The sequence below is a fragment of the Pseudophryne corroboree genome, chromosome 7, assembly GCF_028390025.1.
Source record: "Pseudophryne corroboree isolate aPseCor3 chromosome 7, aPseCor3.hap2, whole genome shotgun sequence".
In the NCBI taxonomy this organism is placed as follows: Eukaryota; Metazoa; Chordata; class Amphibia; order Anura; family Myobatrachidae; genus Pseudophryne; species Pseudophryne corroboree.
In genome coordinates this window covers 196,840,836-196,866,408 of record NC_086450.1, presented here as the reverse complement: position 1 = coordinate 196,866,408, position 25,573 = coordinate 196,840,836, and the positions used below count along the sequence as shown (strand labels likewise).

The following is a 25,573-nucleotide window of genomic DNA, read 5'->3' as shown; positions in this document are numbered from 1 at the left end:
ATCGCCAACGATATTGAATCATTTGCGAATCGCTCAGTGTGTGGGCAACTTTAAGCAGAAGGTGTTGCATCATCATGTGAGGTTACAGAAGAAGATGCCTTACTGGCAGCAACCATCACTTGCAAGTAAAGGCCAAGACCTAAGCCATTCCTTGCCACTGCGTGTGTTGTATGGCATGTTGCCAATTTTCTGTTTATCATCAGTAAATGTTCCCTTTATTAGAGGTTTAGTTTTTTCTTTAACATTGTGACATATTGTTTTGATTTCAGTTGCCCTGACTTAAACCCTCTATAACCTTGAGCACTGGCTTTAGTAGATGTTGAAGAACTAGTATCATCATGACTGGCAGCAGCCACAGCACTAATACTTGGTTGCTGCTCTTCTATCGTGATCCATATAGACTCACGCGCTTATATTATTAACATAGTGCCACTACATGGTTCTGAACACACTCAAGTCTTAGGGATAAAAAATATTTTTTTTATGTTTGTTAACAAATGACAACAACTTCACACTGCAACTCATAGCGCTTATATTATTAATGTTGGGGCATGGTACCTACTGATCATTATTGTAACACAGTGCCACTGCCTGGTCCTGAACACACATGTTTGTTCTTGTTTTATTTTTTACAGACAATTTTGACTCACTGTGCTTATTGTAATGGTGGCAGACTGTCACCTAATGAACATTATTTTTTGACAGTTTTATTTAAATTTCTTTATACGGTGCTGCTCCACACAGCCCTTCACAGTCTGACACAGCCACAGCAGTATAGTGTCACGATGGTGCTTACACCCCACAGCCCTTCACAGTCTTATACAGCCACAGTAGTGCTTGCACCCCACAGCCCTTCACTGACACAGTCCTTAATGCCAGAGCCGTAACTATGTGTGTGCCAGGTGTGCCTGGCACACAGCGCAGTCGCCCTAAGGGTGCAACGGCCAGCATTCTATGTCAGCGGCTTGTAATGAGTCACATTGACTCATTACAAGCCGCATGTGCTGTGTGCGCCGCAACGGAGGAGAAGAGGAGCAGCTCCGGAGGCAGGGGAGGAGGAGGAGGAGGAGGAAGGAGGGGGACTGGAGCCGCAGCAGCGCTATGTAATTGGTAACGGCACCACTGCAGCTGTCCCTCTCCTTCTGCATTGGCTGGCCAGTGCTGCTGTGAATGCTGGGATGCACTTCCCTCATCCCAGCATTCACAGCAGCGGCGGGCAGCCAATACGGAAGGAGAGGGATAGCTGCAGCGTGTCACACTCGCAGCGCTGCGGCTGCCGCGCTTACCGCTCCGGGTGCGGTGGGTCTCCCGGCGGTCGTCGCCCCCGGTGGGCTCCGGGTCATCGCGTCTTGCTGGCGCTGCCTCCGTCGGGTTCCCGGGGTGTGGGCGCCATCATTGCGCCCGGCATCCACGAGAGCGAGGTGAGCGGGTGACGTCCTCGGCCCCTTCCGCCAATCGGGAGAGGGCGGGAAGTTTAAAGGCAGACGCCGTACAGAGCCCCGGTGCCTGAGTATCGTCTTTCCAATGATCACCAGTGCTAGCAGCGTTCAGCGTGTTCTCAAGCTGAACGTCTCCTGTGTTCCAGCGTTGCAGAGTATCTTTCAGTGGGACATTCCCTGTGCTACCAGCATTACAGAGTATCTTTCAGTGGGACATTCCCTGTGCTACCAGCGTTACAGAGTATCTCTCAGTGGGACATTCCCTGTGCTACCAGCGTTACAGTGTATCACTCAGTGGAACCTTCCCCGTGCTACCAGCGTTACAGTGTATCACTCAGTGGAACCTTCCCTGTGCTACCAGCGTTACAGTGTATCACTCAGTGGAGCCTTCCCTGTGCTACCAGCGTTACAGTGTATCACTCAGTAGAACCTTCCCCGTGCTACCAGCGTTACAGTTTATCACTCAGTGGAACCTTCCCTGTGCTACCAGCGTTACAGTGCAGTGCCGTAACTAGGCATTTTAGCGCTGTGTGCAAGAAACGACAGTGGCGCGCGCCCCCCCCCCCCATGTAAGATAGGGGCAGTGCGCGCCGTAGGCACGCATAAAATTTCTAGGGGCGTGGCTTCACGGGGAAGAGGCGTGGCCACAAAATAATAACAATTCATACTACGGTGCACAGTAGTCTACATTATTCAAATTACGCTGCACAGTAGCGCCACTACACCAGGTAGAGCCCCTTTTATATATTACAGCAGACAGTGTCCCCCTTTTTACACATTGCGGCAGCCAGTCCCCCTTTTTACACATTGCGGCAGCCAGTCTCCCTTTTTACACATTGCGGCAGCCAGGACCCTTTCTTACACATTGCGGCAGCCAGGCCCCCTTTTTACACATTGTGGCAGATAGACCCTTTTTTTACACATTGCGGCAGCCAGTCCCCCTTTTTACACATTGCGGCAGATAGACCCTTTTTACACATTGCGGCAGCCAGTCCCCCTTTTTACACATTACAGCAGCCAGTCTCCCTTTTAACACATTGCGGCAGCCGGTCCTTCTTTTTACACATTGCGGCAGACAGCGTCCCTTTTTTACAATTACAGCAGACAGCGTCCCCGTTTTTACACATTACGGCAGACGGTGTCCCCTTTATACACATTGCGGCAGCCAGTCCCCCTTTTTACACATTATGGCAGCCAGTCCCCCTTTTTACACATTGCGGCAGATAGACCCTTTTTACACATTGCGGCAGCCAGTCCCATTTTACACATTGCGGCAGCCAGGACCCCATTTTACACATTGCGGCAGCCAGTCCCCATTTTTTACACATTGCGGCAGCCAGTCCCATTTTTTACACATTGCGGCAGCCAGTCCCATTTTACACATTGCGGCAGCCAGTCCCATTTTTTACACATTGCGGCAGGCGGTGTCCGAGAGAGAGACAGAGAGAGAGACAGAGAGAGAGAGAGGGGGGGGGGGGAATATACTTACCTTCTCCCCGCTGACAGGCTCCTCGTGCTGCTCCCTCGGTGCAAGCAGTGAGATGAGAAGGAGGGAGGGGGAGCAGGGAGCCGCAGCAGCGCTATGTTATTGGTAGTAAGCGCCGCTGCAGCATCCCCCTCTCCTTCCGTATTGGCTGCCGGGCAGCCAATACGGAAGGAGAGGGGGATGCTGCAGCAGTGCTTACTACCAATAACATAGCGCTGCTGCGGCTCCCTGCTCCCCCTCCCTCCTCCTTCTCCGCTGCCTCCGGCGCTGATGTCTTCTAGCTTCACAGCGCGGCGCAGAGACTTAGAGGCGGCATGTAATGAGTCAATTTGACTCATTACATGCCGCTGGCCGTGCGCCCCCAGGGCAACTGCGCTGTGTGCCAAGCCCCCTTGGCACACACGTAGTTACGGCTCTGTTACAGTATATCACTCAGTGAGACATTCTCTGCGTTACCAGCGTTACAGTGTATCTCTCAGAGGGACACCTCCTGTGCTTCCAATATTACAGGGTATCCCTAAGTGGAACGCCTCTCAAACTTCCAGAGTTACACTGAATCTCAAATCCTCATTCATTTCTTCAACATCGCTCACAAGTTCTTCATTCTTCTGTGTGCTTCAACATCGTTCTCAAATCCTCATTCATTTCTTCAACATCGCTCACAAGTTCTTCATTCTTCTGTGTACTTCAGCATCGCCCCCAAGCCTTGGCCACAACTAATTCTTTAGCATTACACGTCGGTTACAACGGCTAAGTTCTACATGAGGAAAACCTACATCCGGCCATCCCTGCTCCGGCCCAGCTGTGGTTCCTCTTCCCTATCATCGGAAGAACCCCCGAGTTCTCAACACTCCCAACCCAGGTCAGTGACACAGCGGCACCACCACCAATTACACTGCGCTGCTGCAGCTCCCGAATCCCCCTCCCTCCTCCTTCTCCCCTGCCCAGGATCTGACTGACTGCCTGCACAGAGGAGCCTGACTGCCTGAGCCAGCGGTGAGAGATGGTATCTATCTATCTATCTATCTATCTATCTAGTCTGCCGTACTGTGTAAAAATGGATACTGTCTGCCATACTGTGTAAAAAGGTGGACGCTGCCTGCCGTAATGTGTAAAAAGGAGGACGCTGTCTGCCATAATGTGTAAAAAGGGGGATGCTTTCTGCCGTAATGTGTAAAAAGAGGGATGCTGTCTGCCGTAATGTGTAAATAGGGGTACGCTGTCTGCCGTAATGTGTAAAAAGGGAACGCTGTCTGCGATAATGTGTAAAAAGGGGACGCTGACTGTCGTACTGTGTAAAAAGGGGGAGGCTGTCTGCCGTAATGTGTAAAAAGGGGGACTGGTTGCCGTAATGTGTAAAAAGGGGGACTGGCTGCCGTAATGTGTAAAAAGGGGGAATGGCTGCCATAGTGTGGAAAAAGGGGGAATGGCTGCCATAATGTGTAAAAAGGAGGACTGTCTGCCGTAATGTGTAAAAAGGGCACGCTGTCTGCCGTAATGTGTAAAAAGGGCACGCTGTCTGCCGTAATGTGTAAAAAGGGGGACTGGCTGCCGTAATGTGTAAAAAGGGGGACGCTGTCTGCCGTAATGTGTAAAAAGGGCACGCTGTCTGCCGTAATGTGTAAAAAGGGCACGCTGTCTGCTGTAATGTGTAAAAAGGGGGACTGGCTGCCGTAATGTGTAAAAAGGGCACGCTGTCTGCCGTAATGTGTAAAAAGGGCACGCTGTCTGCCGTAATGTGTAAAAAGGGCACGCTGTCTGCCGTAATGTGTAAAAAGGGGGACTGGCTGCCGTAATGTGTAAAAAGGGGTACTGGCTGTCGTAATGTGTAAAAAGGGGGACTATCTGCCATAATGTGTAAAAGGGGCTCTACCTGGTGTAGTGGCGCTACTGTGCGGCGTAATTTGAATAATGGAGACTACTGTGCACCGTAGTATGAATTGGTATTATTTTGTGGCCACACCCCTTCCCCATGAAGCCATGCCCCTATATTTTTGGCGCGCGCCTCCGGTGCGCATTGCCCCAGTTTTACATAAGGGGGGGCAATGCCGTTTCTTGCACACAGTGCTAAAATACCTAGTTACGGCACTGCTTAATGATGCAGCTCATAGCCCTTCACAGTCTGAACAGCCACAGCAGTAGTGCCACAGTAGTGCTGGCATCCCTGGTTCCCACAGCCTTTTGCCAACACAGTCTCAGTGTTGCAGTCAACAGCCCTTCACACTCTGACACAGCCACAGTAGTGCTTGCAGCCCACAGACTGAATCACCACAGTAGGGACGGTTCTAGAATCCAAAACACATGACATCTAATGCCGGGAAGATTACATTTAGCCTAGTTTTGGAATCCGAGCTTGGCTGGAAAGCCCAAGCCGGGTGTCGGATTCATTTAGAACCATGATGTACAGGTTCAGTATTCTGAAAACCAGACTCACATATCTCTATTTAGGATATACTAAATCTTGTCTGACACCCATATTTAACAAGCCCTGTGGAGTACAATAGACAAAGGGTAATATTTAGCAATATGTTTTTTTACTAAAATAATGTCAAAATAGTTGTTTTCACACTCTTTTCACATTATTTTAGTATCGCCTAAATCTATCAAAGGGCTTTGGGAGGAGTTTTTGGGAAGAAATTTCTCCAAGCCCTTAAATTTGCATTCTTTTAGTAAGCAGATCACATTTCCCATACTTGTAATGGGAAATGTAATGTGTTTCAGATTTACTAAAGGTAAATTGAAAAATAATACCAGAGGGACCCTTGCCATAATGAAATCTTAAAATGGTGTTATGCAAGATTCCCTCCATTTCCCTACTCCTGCTCTGCCCTTCCTGCATGATGACAGCAGAGCAGAACCTGAATCCGGTTTCTGTGTAGAATTAGCGAGTGGTGTTCCCAGGTGCAACAATATGGTCTGCCCCCCCCACCCCGCCTCCTGGGTCTATCCAACGCCAATCCCCCCTACGCCTCACCAGCACCATTCTCCAGCGTTTCACCGATGTCATTCCTACTGCATCTCTCCAGCATCATTCCCCCTGCTCCCCACCAGTGTCATTCTCCCCACATATCACCAATGTCATTCCTCCAGCTTCTCATCAACATAATTCCCCCTTCTCCTCACCAGCACAATTCCCCCCATGTCTTGCCATCATTCACCCTACATCTCTCCAGCCCCACTCTCCCCTACTCCTCACCAACCCCAGAGCCATTTCCTGTTTCTCACCAACATCATTACCCCTGCGTCTCTTCAGCGCCATTCTCTCCATGTCTCAAACACATCATTCCCCTGGGTCTCTCAAGCACCATCTCTCCTATTCCCCAGCACTATTCCCTAGTCTCACCAATATCATTCCCGCTGCATCTCGCCAATGTCATTATCCCTATGTCACTCCAGCTCACCCCTTGTCTTTTCAGCACCAGCAAATGACCAAGTCCCTTTATGTATATTTATTGATTTACTTCCCCATTGCCCTACACTTGTACAATTATTGAATTACTACCCCCGTGCCCTCCACACTTTATGTATAGTTATTGCCCCCATGCCCCTCCCCCACAATTTATGTATAATTATTGAATTACTGCCCCCATGCCCCCACATACACTTTATGTATAACTATTGAATTTCTGCCCCTGTGACTCCCCCCCCACTTTATGTAAAATTATTGAATTACTGCCCCCATGCCCCCACATACACTTTATGTATAATTATTGAATTACTGCCCCTGTGACTCCCCCCCCCCCCCCCACTTTATGTATAATTATTGAATTACTGCCCCTGTGACTCCCCCCCCCCCCCCACTTTATGTATATTTATGGAATTACTGCCCCTGTGCCCCCCACTATATGTATAATTATTGAACCGTTAAGCCACAGTTACTGTCCCCCTGACCACCCGCCAAACTCTACCATTATATTTGTTACTAACCTGCTGTTATTGACCACAGTGCTGACAGGCCAGTTTCTATTAGTGCTGCGGTTTGGTCAGTGTGAGGATATTCCACTGAATAAAGGTGTGTACACACGGTGCGATATAACTTTGTGATTTTGACTATTTTGTCAAAATCGCAAGGCGAGTTAGCACATATTGCACCATGTGTACACAGTTTGCGATACCGGTGTGTGGTCCCGCGGGGTCAGTATCACAAGGTTAGATAGACTGTGCATGCAAGTCAGTTTTGACTATCTAGTACTAAAGTATAGTTAAAATCGGGTATAGCGAAAATCACAAGCACACATAGTCAATATCGCATAGTCAAAATCGAAGATAGCCAAAATCTCACCGTGTGCATGCACCTTAAGTGTCCTGATGAGTAGGTTCCCAATATGGCATCAGACAGTCTGATACCGGTCTGCTTCCTACATAGCAGTAATCTTTGGCACGTATCGGTACTTTCCGGCATACACCATGATCAGACCTGAATGAGGTTTCCTGTGTCTAGCTAGTGCACTTTGGAAGCCGCAGGAGATTAACATTCGTAGCTTCTTAATCACAACCTATTACATCCGTAGAGTTACTATGCAAACTCGACAAATACGTGCTGCGTGTTTCAGAGTTTAATCTTCCCTAAATCTCACACCCTATTACATTTACCCCATGTCTTAATTGTTAATAGTAATTTGTACATAATGATACCAAGCCGAATTTGGAATATCAAACTCCAGTTTAGACTGAGCAAATGATTTAATGTGGCTATCTAAAACCTGGCCTCATCTTTGCACACCAAATCCCAACCAGAAACTTAAACCAACACTTTTGCCCAATTCAGAGAATCAAACTGTACCCCACTGCAGGGCCTCTGTATCAAATCCCTTTCTATCCATAAGTTAATGAGTCCTGTTCCACATATCAACAGCCTGTTGTAAAATAGGAGACATGTTCCTGTTCGAACTACTGATGCGGAGAAACTGCAGTTGGGTTAATGAAGACGCCACCTGTTCACCCAGAATTTCTTGCGGGAGAGGCTTGCTGGGACTTGTAGTTCTGCTACAAAAACCAATATTCTATTTTTACACAAAAAGCTATCAGCCTCTCATCCACCGCCCGTGGATGGGTGGGACATCCTCGGGCTTCATCCCTGGTCCTTGGGTGACTGGAGGGGGGGGGACCCCTTGATTTAAGGGGTCCCCACTCCAGGGTACCCCGGCCAGGGGTGAATAGTTGGGGATTTAATGCCAGGGCCACAGGGACCAATATAAAAGTGTCCCCCGGCGGTGGTATTATCTCTCTGACTAGTGGAGCCCGGTGCTGGTGTAAAAAATACGAGGGACACCTACGTTTTTGTCCCCCGTATTTTTGGCACCAGGACCAGGTGCAGAGCCCGGTGCTGGTTGTTTAAATATGGGGGAACCCCTCTCCATTTTTCCCCTGTATATTTACAACCAGGACCGTCTCAAAGAGCCCGAGGCTGGTTATGCTTAGGAGGGGGGACCAGACGCAATTTTTTTTTTACACTAAACAGACCCTTTCCCATAGATAACCATGCACAGATCTCACTGATCCGTGCATGATTATCCAAACTCGCCTGAAAAAAGCAGGTCTATTTTTATGCTGCTTTTTTTAAAGATTCACAAAAAAATACAACCGCACTTGAGCATTCAGAGACTCACACCCAAATACGAATGAATAGTAAATTCCCGTGTTGTATGAACAAACAGCAGCGTTTGACCGATGGTCTATTCATTCGTATTTCTGAACTTTGCCGTCAAAACCATTAGGAATAGCCGAAACACTGCCGAGATTTGTGCTTAGTTAATTACCGTGTTGCCACTTTGAAAAAAAAACACAAATAGGACAAACTCGGATTTTTAGTAAATATACCCCATGGTTGGGATGTAAACAAGGGAGTACTGAAGCACATAAAAGTGTTTTGGTTGTGTGATCATTTTAATATTTGACAATCCCCATTAATGGAAGCCTTATTTCACAGATAGCATTGGATTTAACAGGTCAGTCCTTTGGCCCTGACCACTCTACTAAAATCAGAAGCTCCATGGGTGCCTAAAATTGCTTTATCCATATTAGTGGATGTGTGCCTTGCGGACCAAGCTTGGCAATGCCTGGACTAAGGCAAACCAGGGGTTCTATGGCAAGAGCTAAAAGAGCCGGTAATAGTTGACCGTCATGTCTAATGCTTCTTCCAGAGGAAAATTTATTAGTGCATACTCTAGCCATCTGGGTGGAATAGAAATATTGAAGCCAACTAATGAAACCAGGACTAAATACAAATCTGTAAAGCACATGCAGCAAATACTCCCACTCCACCGAGTGAAAGGCCTTGAATCCAAGGACACCACCACTGAATTGATTGTAGTTTAGTAAGTATTTAACACCTGCAGTTCACAAGAAAATTGAGCGGTATAAATCTGCACTCAACAGAACTTTACCAAGTTTAAGCAATACTACGAATACAGCTTCCAACATTGAGTGTGGTAAGCTAGACCAGTCCTTCAAATGATTAAATAACAACAGCTGAAGAAAGAAATACTCTATAACAGGCATGTCAAACTCATGGTCATGCAGCTGTTGTGAAACTACAAGTTCCAGCATGCTTTACCAACTGATCTGTGGAAGGTATGCTGGCAAAGCATGCTGGGACTTGTAGTTTCACAACAGCTGGAGGGCCACGAGTGTGACATGCCTGCTCTATAAGATCTTTATATACATAAATAGGGGTACCATCAAGAAATGTTATTATCGGTATTTACTCTGGGCCCAACAGGTGAGTAGAAGCAGCCTAAGAAAACACTGGTCTCCCCACCAAAGAAGAGTTCCAAGACACAGTGACAGGTAAAAAGGGCAATTCTTTTGGTACAAAGCTACCTTAGATATACTGTAATGAGAGAAATAAATGGAAAGGTCTTATCTTTTAGTAGTGTCCAAATTATAATAGACTGGATATATTCCTCCGTTTGAGGTGAATACATGATAAGGACCAAAGTTATATAGACGACCAGTTCACAGAAATCATGGAGTAGACCATGCAGTAATAATCCTCTCGCATATAAATGAAACATGCAACAGTGCAATACAGTCAAATGTAATATAACCCTCAACCAAAACCCCTCCAAGTTTGCCCTTACTTATGAAAGCCTTGTTGGTAGGCACATAGTCTTGAATAAAGGTCCAGGGTCTTCTCAATCTTCACTTCCTATCTAATCTTCTCATTGACCATAAAATGTGTGTGCAGCAGCAAAGTGAAGAGTAATACAAACATATAAATAGAAGTATAATTACCTAACGAAGTAGGGAAGGTAATGTCCAAATAAAATGAAACAGTCTCAATGGGTGTATAACAAATTAACTCATACCAGTAGTGAGTTTTGGCCAAAGTTTAAAACACCAGAATCCAAAGGAGCTCCAGAATAATCCCAGGGTGGTGGAAAGAGGGTCACTATGAAATTGATCCTTTTCTTAAGAATGAGTTCAAGTGGTCACAACCTATAATGCGTTTCAACCTGTCTCCTGCAGGTCTTTATAGAATTATAACAACTAATTGACGTTACTATTAAAGCAAAATCAATACAGGCGCTATAATAAAATAAAATAAATGTGTTCACACTAATATATTAGTACATAAACTGCAGCTCCCATATAAGGTGTCTGTAACACCTAAAAACACAGTATATTTTTTTGATATAATTATAACTATATAAGAGAGCGCAAGGTGCTGAATTGATAAATACAATTTATTAAAATGTTTAAAAAAATATTAAATACAATCAATAAACAAGAAATTAACTAATTAAGGAGCATATGATCGACTGACCATCCTAGTAATTAATAGGAATGTCCCATTTTTTGTGAAGCATGGAGTATCCAATTAGTATTAGTGGAACTAATACAGAGTATTAATGAAGAGACGTCTCACTTCAAGCTCTGTTTAGAATACAAAGTCCACCGTGGATTATAATGCCTCCGTATAGGTTATACTGGAAAAGGTATGTACTATAAGGGAATTTAGACGCCACCCTTGATGAGATTGATATCTCCAAGCCAACGTACTGCTTCACTTTTCAACCCCCACACATAACACTGGAAGCTCACCACAGAAAAGATGAACAGAAGCCGTGTCCTGTAGCAGTCAGGAGGCCAGATAATGCGGGAGCAGCGGTGTGGAGACGATGGCAGGTCTCAGATATCGATAACACCGCAAGAGTGGAGACGATGGCAGGTCTCAGGTGTCTGCAGCACCGCAGGTGTAATGATGGAAACAAGCCGTATCCTGTAGCACTCTGGAGGCCAGGCAATGCGGGAGTAGCAGTGTAGAGACGATGGCAGGTCTCTAGTGTGGTAATGAGCGGACGTTGGCAGGTCCCGGGGGGGGGGAAGCAGACGCGGCTGTTGGTGGCGGAGATGGTCGACAGTCAGCCCAGCAACAATTGTAGAGATGGTCAGGACCATAAAGTTGTAGCTCCAGCCCTAATTAACGCGTTTCTCCGACTTAGGGGCAGTCGGTTTCATCAGAATGAGTTCCTGTGCTTTAGAAGTAGCTGATATTTAAAGGGATCATCATCCAATGAGAGACGCCTCCTAAGCACTTACTTTGGATTAAAAGCACCTGAATCAATTAATACCAGTGTGAACCTAGTTATACATATAATTCAAAATACAGACCATAACCATTGTGCTTTCAAATTTATAGCAAGACCATTACCATTCTACACTTTCTAACTAAACAAATATAACTATCTAATAATTAGTAAATAATTAGTTAAGTAAATAAAATAAAATACAATCTAGCAGGCAGCACAGAGAGATAAATAACTTACATAATTCTTATATATTAGTGAAATATACCTATTGTTAGCATTGGTTGGTGAAAGTCCCTGTGGCTCACCACACTAATACCACAAGGCCCCCAACTGCACAGACCCGGGTTCAAATACCACCACAGAGACACTTACAATTAGTCATTATTATTTTGTTCTATAATTCCATTATTACTATTATGAACAAAAAATAAATAAAAATATAGAACCCAAGTTCAATTAAATTAATTAAATTAACCCCCTTACAGAGTCATAATCCATTGTCCATTACAATTCAGAAAGGACATATGAAAAAAATATATTTTATAATTTATTTTATAAGAATGATGATGCATAGCACCTGTAAATGGATATATATACATACAGAATATTTACTTAGTATAATGTCCACCACATTGATACAGCTCGCAATGTAGATGTATTTGAAACCTTGAAAGTTGACTGGTATTCACTCATCAGTTGAGGGAAATCATTAGTATAGATACGTCCAATGACAACCACTTTATCAAGTTTATATATTGAATCCCCTAAATCAGATGTTATTCATTTCGATACAGTCATTTAGACCATCTGGAAAGAGAGTACCAAGCGTATGTATCCAAAAGGCCTCTCGCTTACATAGGCGATTATATCTATCGCCACCCCTAGTAGTAGGTTCAATATGTTCAATACCCTGTATACTTATACATTTGACATCTCCATCATGGTTATCTAAAATATGCCTAACTAGACTGTGTTGACTAGTACCTCTTTTAATATTATTCTTATGTTCCAAAAACCTAATGTGTAACAAACGTATCGTCCGACCCACATATTGTACCCCACAGATACAGCTTATAGCATACACAACATAATCCGTTCTACAATCAATGCTGCCCCGTATCTCAAATTGTGTGCCATAAGTATGTGAATGGACTTTAGTAGTCTTATCCATAATGAATAAGCAAGTATCACACCTCAGTTTCTTACATTTATAGCACCCATGAGGCCTTTTCGGTCTCTGTAGCCACATATTCTTACTAGCTATTGAATTAGTGTCCAAGGTTTTGAAATGACTAGGGGCAAGATACGTTTGTAAATTTGCAGCTCTTTTGAATGTTATACACGGTTTCTCATCTAATATAGTGGATAAAATTCTATCTGTTTTCAACACAGAGTAATTTTTATTTATAATGGTTTGAAGTTCTTTTGACCCTGTATTGAATTTTGTAATAAATCTGGGCTGTTGTAAATCAACCTAGGGAGGTGATCATCCCCCAATTTTGGTACTAATAAGGAATCTCTATCCCTCAAACGTGTCTCCAATAAGGCATCCTCCATTAATTTATCCGGATATCCCCGGTCTTTAAATGCAGAAGTAAGTGCTGAGGCTTGACTCTCAAACTGTACTAACTGGGAACAATTACGGCGAATTCTGAGATATTGGCTTTTAGGGATGTTATTGAGCCAAGGGCGAAAATGGCAGCTTCCATAATTCAAAAAATTATTAGTATCTACCTCCTTACGGAAAGTAGAAGTGACAATTGTATCCTCGTTGCGGATACCAACCAATGCTAACAATAGGTATATTTCACTAATATATAAGAATTATGTAAGTTATTTATCTCTCTGTGCTGCCTGCTAGATTGTATTTTATTTTATTTACTTAACTAATTATTTACTAATTATTAGATAGTTATATTTGTTTAGTTAGAAAGTGTAGAATGGTAATGGTCTTGCTATAAATTTGAAAGCACAATGGTTATGGTCTGTATTTTGAATTATATGTATAACTAGGTTCACACTGGTATTAATTGATTCAGGTGCTTTTAATCCAAAGTAAGTGCTTAGGAGGCGTCTCTCATTGGATGATGATCCCTTTAAATATCAGCTACTTCTAAAGCACAGGAACTCATTCTGATGAAACCGACTGCCCCTAAGTCGGAGAAACGCGTTAATTAGGGCTGGAGCTACAACTTTATGGTCCTGACCATCTCTACAATTGTTGCTGGGCTGACTGTCGACCATCTCCGCCACCAACAGCCGCGTCTGCTTCCCCCCCCCCCGGGACCTGCCAACGTCCGCTCATTACCACACTAGAGACCTGCCATCGTCTCTACACTGCTACTCCCGCATTGCCTGGCCTCCAGAGTGCTACAGGATACGGCTTGTTTCCATCATTACACCTGCGGTGCTGCAGACACCTGAGACCTGCCATCGTCTCCACTCTTGCGGTGTTATCGATATCTGAGACCTGCCATCGTCTCCACACCGCTGCTCCCGCATTATCTGGCCTCCTGACTGCTACAGGACACGGCTTCTGTTCATCTTTTCTGTGGTGAGCTTCCAGTGTTATGTGTGGGGGTTGAAAAGTGAAGCAGTACGTTGGCTTGGAGATATCAATATCAATCTCATCAAGGGTGGCGTCTAAATTCCCTTATAGTACATACCTTTTCCAGTATAACCTATACGGAGGCATTATAATCCACGGTGGACTTTGTATTCTAAACAGAGCTTGAAGTGAGACGTCTCTTCATTAATACTCTGTATTAGTTCCACTAATACTAATTGGATACTCCATGCTTCACAAAAAATGGGACATTCCTATTAATTACTAGGATGGTCAGTCGATCATATGCTCCTTAATTAGTTAATTTCTTGTTTATTGATTGTATTTAATATTTTTTTTAAACATTTTAATAAATTGTATTTATCAATTCAGCACCTTGCGCTCTCTTATATAGTTATAATTATAATTATATCAAAAAAATATACTTTATAGAATTAAGCCATCTAAATATGCTGCAGTCTAAGATGATATCTTAGAGCAGTGGTTCTCGAACGTTGTACCGTGGCACCCTGGGGTGCCTCATGCCACTTGCAAGGGTGCCTTGGATTGGTGGTCCAATCCAATTATTTATGGTCAATGTAATAGACAAAACCAGTGCTGGTGCTACCAATTATAAACTATGTGGCAAACAGAAGCAAATCTTGTCCCGCACCACACAATTGAACCTAAAGATGACATATAAACACAATTTACTTAATTTAATATTTCGTTCTAAATGTCTCAATAAAAAACTTTTGGCCTAGGAATGCCGTGAAAAAAAATCTGATACTCTAGGATGTCGTGATTCATAAAAGTTTGGGAACCACTGCCCTAGAGGCATAACATCCTTGAAAACACAGAAGAAAGGTATGAGCTATCTAAGACATTGTAACCTGAACTGCACCAGTAGCATCACTTATTGTAATTTTGGTACATTCCATCAATACCTCCCTACCTAGGTACGCTAAATACCCTCCCCCGATGTCACTCTGATAGTACAGTATATGCCTCAGCACATATAATATAATTAATGTTCAACTAGTATGGTGAAGAAACAGTATGGACCCTGCATATACATATTTACCTGTGCCGAAGAAGTGTTATGCTCTGCTGTTCTGAGTGTCCACTCTCCATTATGGCAGTGAGAGCCGCTGGCGGGAGAAGAGGGGGAGGGGGGGGCGGCGGGCACGACATTCTCGATTATTGTATAAATTACAAAATCACCTATTCCAACATATTAGTATGGTTGGTCAACCTTTTCCATATGAACATTTTGAATTAGTATCAGTTTTATTTTACATACTCATCTGAATCCATACCTATAACAATTACATTCCAACCGTTATCACAGAATTACAAATAAATGTACATGTTCATCATAAAGAGAAAAAAAATAGGATTCTTTAATAACGTCTTCATTCCAAATCAGCAGCCTTTATACAACAACACATTTCCTTTGCCTGTTTCAATTGTTGTATAGTAACAACCCTATTAGAATATGTAATTGAATTCATAGAGGAATGGAACGTGAGAAGCTGACTGGTGTATTATTCCTAGATTTTGCCAAAGTGTATGACACTCTGGGCCATATTATATTGGGCCTAATTCAGATCTGATCGCAGCAGCAAATTTGTTAGCTAATGTTCAAAACCATGGCCCTCATTCCGAGTTGATCGCTCGCTAGCTACTTTTTGCAGCTGTGCAAACGTATAGTCGCCGCCCACGGGGGAGTGTATTTTCGCTTTGCAGGAGTGCGAACGCCTGTGCAGCAGAGCGGCTGCAAACACATTTTGTGCAAAACAAGACCAGCCCTGTAGTTACTTATTCTGTGCGATGAATGACACGGTAATGACGTCAGATACCGGCCACGCCTGCATTTTTCCAAACACTCCCAGAAAATGGTCAGTTGACACACAGAAACTCCCACTTCTTGTCAATCTCCTTGCGTCCGCCAGTCTGACTGAAAGCGTCGCTAGAACCTGTGCAAAACCATGATGCTCTTTATACCGTACGCCGCGCGTGCGCATTGTGGTGCATGCGCAGATTTGCCATTTTTTTAAATGACCGCTATGCAGCGAACAATGGCAGCTAGCGATCAACTCGGAATGAGGGCCCATGTGTACTGCAGGGCGGGGGGGCAGATATAACATGTGCAGAGAGTTATATTTGGTGGATTATTTTGTTTCTGTGCAGGGTAAATACTGGCTGCTTTATTTTTACACTGTAGTTTAGATTTCAGTTTGAACACACCCCACCCAAATCTAACTCTCTCTGCACATGTTATATCTGCCTCCCCTGCAGTGCACATGGTTTTGCCTATTACCTAACAAATTTGCTGCTGCGATCAGATATGAATTAGGCCCATTGTTAAGCAACCTTCAGTGCACTGGTATTGGAACGGGAAGCGGTTAAAATACCGTTAGTTTGGTACCTGGCAGTCACAATGCCGATGCTGGAATCCCGACTAGCGGTGAAATGCCGCCACCGGAATACCAGCTCCACAGTCTATACTCCCTCTGTGGGTGTACACGATTCATACTGATCCCATTGTAACATAGGCCAGTTTAGCCTCTGACTCCAACAATGGGCCTAATTCAGACCTGATCGCTCTCAAGCAGTTTTTTGCAGCGCAGCGAACAGATAGTCGTCGCCTGCAGGGAAGTGTATTTTAGCTGTGCAAGTATGCGAACGCATGTGCAGCCGAGCGGTACAAAAAGATATTTTGCAGTTTCTGAGTAACCCAGGACTTACTCAGCCGCTACGATCACTTCAGCCTGTCCGGGACAGGAATTGACATCAGACACCTGCCATGCAAACGCTTGGACACGCCTGTATTTTTCCAACCACTCCCTGAAAATTGTCAGTTGCCACCCACAAACGCCTTCTTCCTGTCATTCTCCTTGAGATCGGCTGTACGAATGGATTCTTCGTAAAACCCATCGCACAGCAACGATCCGCTTTGTACCTGAGTGACGCGCCTGTGCTTTGCGGTGATCGCAGCGCAGCGAAAAAAGCTAGCGTGGGATCAAGTCTGAATCACCCCCAATGTACTTCCATCATCTCTCATGTGGTACACTGGATAGCATGCTGATTTAAAAAAATGTATCAGTGGTATATGGGATAAAGGATAAACTTGCATAATATATCACACATAGACTACGGATTACAGCAAACTAGTACTTAGATTAATATCCAAATATAATAACCTCAGTACATTCATTGTGGTTTGCATATAGCATCCTGACATCCAAATTGGACAAGCTACAAATCCTGCCTATCTCCAGTGGCCAGGCAGAAATACCAATGTCCGCTGGGAAGTAGCATATGATAAAGCCCCTCAGTTCACCTTAGCAAAAATTATAGTCTTTCCATCTCAAGCATTTTGTTTTGCTGTGTATAGTGCCCACCATTGTGATTTATCAGGTATAGTTTTGCTGTCCCTGGTCTAGACGTACTTCACTTTATCGGTTTGTCTTTTAACATTTTTTTAAAAGGGCATTACTATTTAATAATTATGTTATGAGAACAATAATAATTTATTTGTGATGGAGGCAACACTTTCCTATAATTCTAATTAAAATATTTCTTTTGTGATCCCAAAACAGAAAAGGTTCTGTCTGCAAAAGTGCATACATTCAACTCTGCATCAGGTTGAAAGTGCTTGTTACACTTACACGTTTGGCCCCAAAACATACTTACCAACTTCTAAAGTCACCTCTCTAGGAGAATCACAGAGAGGAGACTTTGCCAGCCACCATGCTTTGAGAGTTTCAAAGGAGCCGAGCATCAAAATGAGGCTTATAACTTCTAAAAAGACTCACCAAGGCAACATCACAGAAATGATGACCCTTTTTGTATACTTCCATGAGAAATTCTGTTTGTTACATTGTTTGTTTCTTTGATTGCAATAAACTCCAAAACTACTCAACTAAATGTGATGCAGTTTTCACCATTGTGTAGGCAATTTTCCCATGCAGGTTGTAGTATCATCATAATCGGTTGTCAGGTCCCCTACACTGCCTACCGGTTCATTTTTGTTGAGATTTCGGAAACCTACGAAAAAATCTTCATGTGGTCATGACTGTTCTGCAGGTAAAAGGGCGCCTGAGCGGAGACGACTGCATCAGCTAGTAAAATATAAAAAGACATGAGTGCTCCTTACTATTTCCTCTTTACTAGTTCTGAGTTATATTAAAACTGCAGTTAAAAAAAATAAAGAAGAAAGTTCATCAACTTCTTAGTTCCTCATTTCTACTTTCAGCCAAAAAAAAAAAAATTCTACCTTGAGGACAAAGGGGCCTATTTATTCAGACCATTTACCGTGAAACATGCATAAACATCAGTTTTTGCTTGAAATATATATATATCAGGGCTATTTAAGAAGAATTTAGGCTACATAATGCTATAGACCACAGTCCACATTCTAATGAGGACTGCAGTATGGCTCTATTTACTACAGGGGTGGCCAACCAGTCAGAGACAAAGAGACAAAAAACCTTGTTAAGTACGTCAAAGAGCCGACATTGAGCCGAAGGCATGCATGCAGAAATGAGATGTGGCCTTGTGCCTGCTAGACCATGCCCCTGGTATAAAATACATTGAAACAGCCAGTGCCAACATAAAACACATTGAAAAAGCTACTATCACATAAAATAATTGAAAAAGCCAGATTCACATAATACACTTCAGCTCCCCCATGTGTCACTCCAGCCAATGCCTTCCTGTATCAATCCTGCAAGCACTCCCCTATGTCACTCCAGCCAGCTCCCCATGAGTCACTCATGCCAGCACCCTCCTGTGTCACTCCAGTCAGCTCTCCCATGTGTCACTACTGCCAGGACCCTACTATGTCACTCCAGCCAACTCCCCCATGTGTCACTTCTGCTACCACCCTCCTATGTCATACCAGCCAGCTACCCACTAGTCCCTCCTGTTGTGGTCACATGATTTAAAGTGTTGGGAGCTACAATTTAATAAAGAAAGAGCCGCATGCGGCTCAAGAGCCACTGGTTGACCACCGCTTATTTACTACATACTTGTCTACATTATGAATTTCCTTGCCCGGAGAGGAGAAGCAGGTGGGCGGCAATGGGGTCACAGCTTGGCTAATAGCACTGTTAGGCACCGCCCTCTCATAGGGAAAAAATAGGATTTTAATTACCTACCGGTAAATCCTTTTCTCGTAGTCCGTAGAGGATACTGGGAATCCATTTAGTATCATGGGGTATAGACGGGTCCACTTGGAGCCATGGGCACTATAGAAGTTTGATAATGTGTGCTGGCTCCTCCCTCTATGCCCCTCCTACCAGACTCGGTCTAGGAAACTGTGCCCGAGCAGACGGACATACTTCAAGATAAGGAAAGTGGTGAGATTTCGAAACAGCACAACCAGAACAAGAGGAAAGCCATGCTAACCAAACTTGAAAACAGGAACAACAACAGCTGAACCAAACAACAGTATTTAAACAAGTAACTGTGCAGTAATAACGAAGCACCGGGCGTGCGCCCAGTATCCCCTACGGACTATGAGAAAGGGATTTACCGGTAGGTAATTAAAATCCTATATTCTCTTACGTCCTAGGGGATACTGGGAATCCATTTAGTACCATGGAAAAGTTCCATAGCTCCCAAACTGGGTGGGAGTGGGCTGAGCTTCCTGCAGAACAGATTGACCAAACTGAATGTCCTCAGAGGGCAAGGTATCGAACTAGTAAAACCTGGCAAATGTGTTCGAACCCAACCAAGTAGCTGCTTGGCAGAGTTGTAATGCTGAGACACCCTGGCCAGCCACTCAAGAGGAACCCACTGACCTGGTAGAGTAGGTCTGTACAGATTTTGGAATCGGCAAGCCTGCCATGGAATAAGCACGCTGGATAGTGAGCCTGATCAAGTGTGCAATTGACTGCTTTGAAGCAGGACACCCAATCTTGTTGGCATCATACAGAACAAACAGCGAGTCCGATTTCCTGTGATGAGCAGTTCTCTTTACATATACCTTCAAAGTCCTTACAACGTCTAAAGACTTTGAAGTAACAACCGGGACCACAATTGTCTGGTAGATATGAAATGCCGACACCACCTTTGGAAGGAATTCAGCTCTGTCCTCATGGAAAATCAAGTAGGGCTCTTGTGAGACAACGCCCCCAGCTCCGATACGCACCTTGCCAAAGTCAAGGCCAAGAGCCTGACGGTCTTCCACGTAAGATAGTTTACATCTACCTCTTGTAATGGTTCAAACCAGTCCAATTGGAGAAATTGTAGAACCAAATTGAGATCCCAAGGTGCCGTGGGAAGCACAAAGGGAGGTTGGATATGAAGAACACCCTTCAAGAACGTCTGGACTTCAGGGATAGAAGTCAATTGTTTCTGAAAGAAAATATACTAGGCCAAAATCTGAACTTTTATGGAGCCTAGGAGTAGGCCCAAATCAACTCCCGACAGCAGAAAAAACAGGAAAAGTCCCAGATGAAATTTCACCGTAGAGTATTATCTGCACTCACACCAAGAGACATATTTCTTCCAGATATGATGGTAATGTTTTGATGTTACCCCTTTCCTTGCTTAGATCACAGTCGGGATGACCTTGTCAGTAATCCCTCTCCTGGCTAGAATCAGCCGTTCAACTTCCATGCCATCAAACGTAACCGTAGTAAGTCTTGATAAACGAACGGGCCCTGTTGTAGAAGATCCTCTGAAAGAGGCAGAGACCACGGATCTTCAATTAGCATCTCAAGAAGAGCCGCATACCAGGCCCTTCATGGCCAAACCTGAGCAATCAGGATTGCTTGCAATCTTTCCCTTTTCATTCTTTTGAGAACTCTTGGGATCAGAAGAATTGGAGTAAAAAAGTACACAAGCTGGTAGATCCACGGAGTTTACAGGGCGTCGACTGCTACAGCCTGTAGGTCCCTCAACCTGGAACAATACTGCTTGAGCTTCTTGTTGAGTCGAGAGGCCATCATGTCGATTTGTGGATAACCCCGATGTGTCAGCCACTGGAATACCTCCAGGTGGAGGCCCCATTCCTCCGGGTGCAGGTCGTGTTTGCTGAGTAAATCTGCTTCCCAGTTGTCTACTCCCGGAATGAAGATCGCCGACAATGCCATGGCGTGTTTTTCCGCCCGGAGGAGAATTTTTGACACCTCTGACATTGCGGCTCTGCTTTTCGTTTTGTCCTGTTGGTTTATGTACGTCACCACCGTCACATTGTCCGACTGAACTTGAATGGCCTGATTCTTAAGAAGAGATGAGGCCTGCAGAAGGGCGTTGTAGATAGCCCTGAGTTCCAGGATGTTTTTTGGAAGGACGACTTCCTGACTTGATCATCTTCTTTGAAACTGCACCCCCTGGGTGACTGCACACCAACATCTGAGGCTTGCGTCTGTGGTCAGAAGAATCCAATTCTGAATCCCGAACCTTCAACCCTCCACTAGGTGAGAAGTTTGTAGCCTCCACAGGAGGGAGATCTTGGCTTTTGGGGCCAGACGGATCCTCTAGTGCATGTGAAGATGCGATCCAGACCATTTGTCCAATAGATCTAGCTGGAAGGGCCTCACATGAAACCTTCCATACTGAATTGCTTTGTAAGAAGCCACCATTTTCCCCAGAAAGCGGATGCATAGATGTACTAAGATTTGGGTCAGCTTTAAACAGGCCGCACCATCGACTGGGTTACTATTGCCTTTTCCAAGGGAGGGAACACTCAGACTCTGTGTCCAGTATCATTCCCAGGAAATGAAGCCTCTGCATTGGTTCCAGGTGAGATTTTGGCAGGTTCAGAATCCACCCATGATTCAGGAGTAGTCTGGTTGTGAGACCAATGTTCAACAACTGCTCCCTGGATGCAGCCTTTATCAGTTGATTGTTCAGATAAGGAATGACATTCACTCACTGTTTGTGGAGTAGTATCATTTTCTCTGCCATCACCTTGGTGAAAACCCTCAATGCCGTGGAGAGAACAAATGGCAGGGCCTGAAACTGGTAGTGACAGTCCTGCAGTGCAGACCGTAGATAAGCCTGATGAGGCGGCCAGATTGGAATGTGAAGGTACGCATCCTTAATATAAATTACACAAATAACACTTTACTTGTTAAAAAAGGTCATATATAAAACATTAAATAATGTCCCTTATTTATTGGAAAGCCATCTTGTGTGTGATCTGAAGGGGAAAAACCCCACATCAGAGGTGACAGGTCAGTGAAGCTGTTATATTAGCTGCCTGAGGAAATAAGCTGGTAGAAACAATCATAGATCACTGTGGTATAGATTGCTTCTTGGCCACTTGGAAATTATGTTTCAAGCTGTGACAGGCAAAGTTACTTTGTGCACAATTATAACTGATGATGGAGTAGAACGTGGCTCCTGAGTAATGATGTTAATCACAGTGAATTATTCACTGAGAAATCTCAGTGTTCCACGCCTGGTAAATATGCAGCGGTAAGCAGGTGAGTTAATTACCTCTCCGGTAATTACTCAAGTGGATCTCTAGTAGTAAATACATCTATGGAGAGCCGGCATCTATATTATTAAATTTACTAGTTACACCTGTTAAAGCATACAACGTCACACCTTTGAGAAAGTCACGTGATCCGTGACGAAATGCATCAGGACTCCTCCCCTTTTACCTACTGGACTGACCATAAACCTCCTGGAGTATATACACCCGCTTTTCTCCCTCTGATATTGCAGCGGGCAGCGCACGCTTAAGGAGAGAAAACAATACTTTACAGCGGGACCTGTGTGGTTGATTCCGGCTGGTATTAGATATACCCTCCAGCACAACCTAAGATTGGGCATACTGTGGACTCACCCGAGGACGCTCGGGTTCACCAGCTCACCGGAGAGCATACCTCCCAACATGACCCTCTCCTGGAGGGACACAATGCTCTGCCCCTGCTCTTCCCTCTTACTGTATGATTGCCATCACCTGTGGAGAAACACCTTTCTTATCAAGTAACTAGTTCAACACAGGTGATGGTAATCATACATTAAGAAGGAAGTCCAGAAACAGAGCATTGTGTCCCTTCTGGAGATGGTCATGTTGGGAGGTATGCCGAAGAGCTAATTAACTCACTTGCTTATCACTGCATATTTACCGGGCGTGGAACACTGAGATTTCTCAGTGAATAATTCACTGTGATTAACATCATTACTCAGGAGCCACAATTGTGCACAAAGTAACTTTGCCTGTCACATCTTGAAACATAATTTCCAAGTGGCCAAGAAGCAATCTATACCACAGTGATCTATGATTGTTTCAACCAGCTTATTTCCTCAGGCTGTGATTAATTATTTCAGCTAGTATAACAACTTCACTAACCTGTCACTTCTGATGTGTTTTTTTCCTCCAGATCACACACAATATGGTTCTCCAATAAATAAGGGACACTATTTAATGTTTTATATATGACCTTTTTTTAACTAGTAAAATGTTATTTGTGTAATTTATGCTACATGTATTTTAGGTTATATACATTCTAATTGCAATAAATATTAAATAATTTATATTCATTTTTGGCTCTCCATTTGTTTGAAATCATATTGCTGCTCCCACGAGCGCTGCTATTTTCCAAATCTTCTGCACTCTCCAATTGAAGGTATACACACTACCTTTTATAGCAGTGAACGAGGGACCAGCAACAACATTTAATTTATATATTGGTGCTTTTGTCAGGAATCGACTCACCACGGTGACATCTGTCCGCCGCTGCGGACTCCGTCCTGGGTCCCTGCGTTCATCTGTCATCCGCGTCTCTGCCATCAGACGCCATCCTGGGCCTGGGAGCGCTCCTGTGATAGCGGGCGTGTAGCACGCCGCGTTCCCGCTAGGCCGCGGCATGGGCGCCGCCATGACAGCCTCCAGCAGTCAGCATACGGCGGCCAATCCGGTGCTTGGCCGCACCCACTTTTCCTCACTCCACCAATGACTGTGTAACAAGGGGTATATATGAAGCTGCAGGATCAGTCTGCAGGCATCCTGAACTTTGTGTCACTCCTGCGACTCATGTGTAAGGATCTGGTTCCTGTTTCCTCCGTGTACCTGGATACCTACCTGCTGTTCCGTGTTCCTGGCTATCTACCTGAGACTCTGTACTCCTGGTTACTTCTCACAGCTCCGTGGAACTACAAGCCCCAGCAATACCTGCTTCCATCTACAGGCTTCACACTCACCACCATCTCTGTGTGCTTTAGCCTAGCAGTAGAGACTGACTCCAGGTGTGTTCCATCTCCCCACCTGTGATGCAGCTTGCATGCTGCCAGTGCCTCATCACCTGCACTGTGGACATAGTCAGACTCCTGCCTCTGCTACCAGGTTTGCCATACAACACCATCTCTGCTGGTTCCATGTTTTAATCTGCTCTGGTTCCCATACCAGAATATTCTCTGCCAAGTTATCACTCATCTGTTATCATCACTACCGGTTATCATTTCATCAGTCACCATTCATTCTGTTACCATAGACTTTCAGCTGCCACGCTGTACAATTGACATTTGCATTTCCTACTGTTATTTTCTGCTGCCGTTTTGTGAACCATCTGTCTAATAAATATCATTGCGCTCATGCGCAGAAACATAATCCAGCCTCCTCGTTTTCTCCCATCCACCTCCACTGACCCACTAGCGCCCCCTCCGGGGACACAGACAAAACCAAGTCTGACAGCTTTAAAGCAATCAAGGCCCTTTCTTTTTTTCTGACGCATCCTTGATATCTAGAGACACTAGGTATTCCCCCTCTTCAAAGATCTGAGATCACCGCTCTCAGAGACTCCATCTTGAATTTGAACACTTGTAAGTACGGGTTCAATGAAATGAGATTCAGAATCAGTCTTACCGAATCGTCCGGTTTTGAAACTGCAAACAAGCTGGAATAATAAACCTTGTTTTGTAGATGAGGTGGAACTGGAATAATGACCTGGGTCTATAACAGTTTTTTAATCTCTTCTTGTAAGGTTATTCTTGCTTCTTGTGAAACTGGTAAGCCTGATTTGAAGAATCTGTGAGGTGGGAGATTCTGGAACTCCAGCTTGTAGCCCTGGAATATAAGGTCTATGACCCAGGGATCCTGGCAAGATCTTGTCCAGGTGTGACTGAAGAATTTTAGCTGGGCTCCCACCTGCCTGTCTCCCAGGCCTCGCAGTCCGTCATGTGGAAGGCTTTGAGGAGGCAGAGCCAGAGCTCTGTTCCTGTGAACCAGCAGCCACTGGTTTGAGTGGTTTACTTCTATCACCTTTGGTGGCGGTAGAAGTACCTCCGGTCTTGCCCCGAAACTTTGCAGTCCGAAAGGACTGTAAATTGGGTCCTGAGTAGGCCTTTCTAGCTGGGGGAGCTGCAGAATGTAGATATGTGGATTTACCAGCAGTAGCTTGCGAAATCCACTTGTCAAGTTCGTCGACAAATAAGGCCTCATCTGTGAACGGCAGGCCTTCCACACCTTTCTTGGAGTCTGCATCAGCAGTCCACTGACGCAGCTATAATCCCCTGCATGCCGACACTGCCATAGCTGTAGTGCGTACATTAAGCAAACCTATCTCTTTAATGGCTTCAACCATAAAGTTTGCAGAGTCTTGTA

At 44.5% G+C, this 25,573-nt stretch overlaps 1 protein-coding gene and 1 long non-coding RNA gene across 3 annotated transcripts in view; one reads left to right on the top strand and one right to left on the bottom strand.

The window, feature by feature from the left end:
* Positions 1–18,156, top strand: part of LOC134944968 (uncharacterized) — a 109,347-nt gene extending 91,191 nt beyond the window's left edge. Inside the window, exon 3 of the long non-coding RNA XR_010182000.1 lies at positions 17,610–18,156. This is a non-coding gene — a long non-coding RNA (uncharacterized LOC134944968). The remainder of the gene's footprint in view (positions 1–17,609) is intronic.
* Positions 1–25,573, bottom strand: part of GPBAR1 (G protein-coupled bile acid receptor 1) — a 76,840-nt gene that overhangs the window by 13,714 nt on the left and 37,553 nt on the right. The window contains exon 1 of one of the 2 annotated variants that reach the window (XM_063933931.1): positions 15,089–15,150. The exons of the other annotated variant lie outside the window; for it this stretch is intronic. The gene's annotated coding sequence lies outside the window, so the exon portion shown is untranslated. Of the gene's footprint in view, positions 1–15,088; positions 15,151–25,573 lie in introns of those variants that run through there. 2 annotated transcript variants of the gene reach the window in all.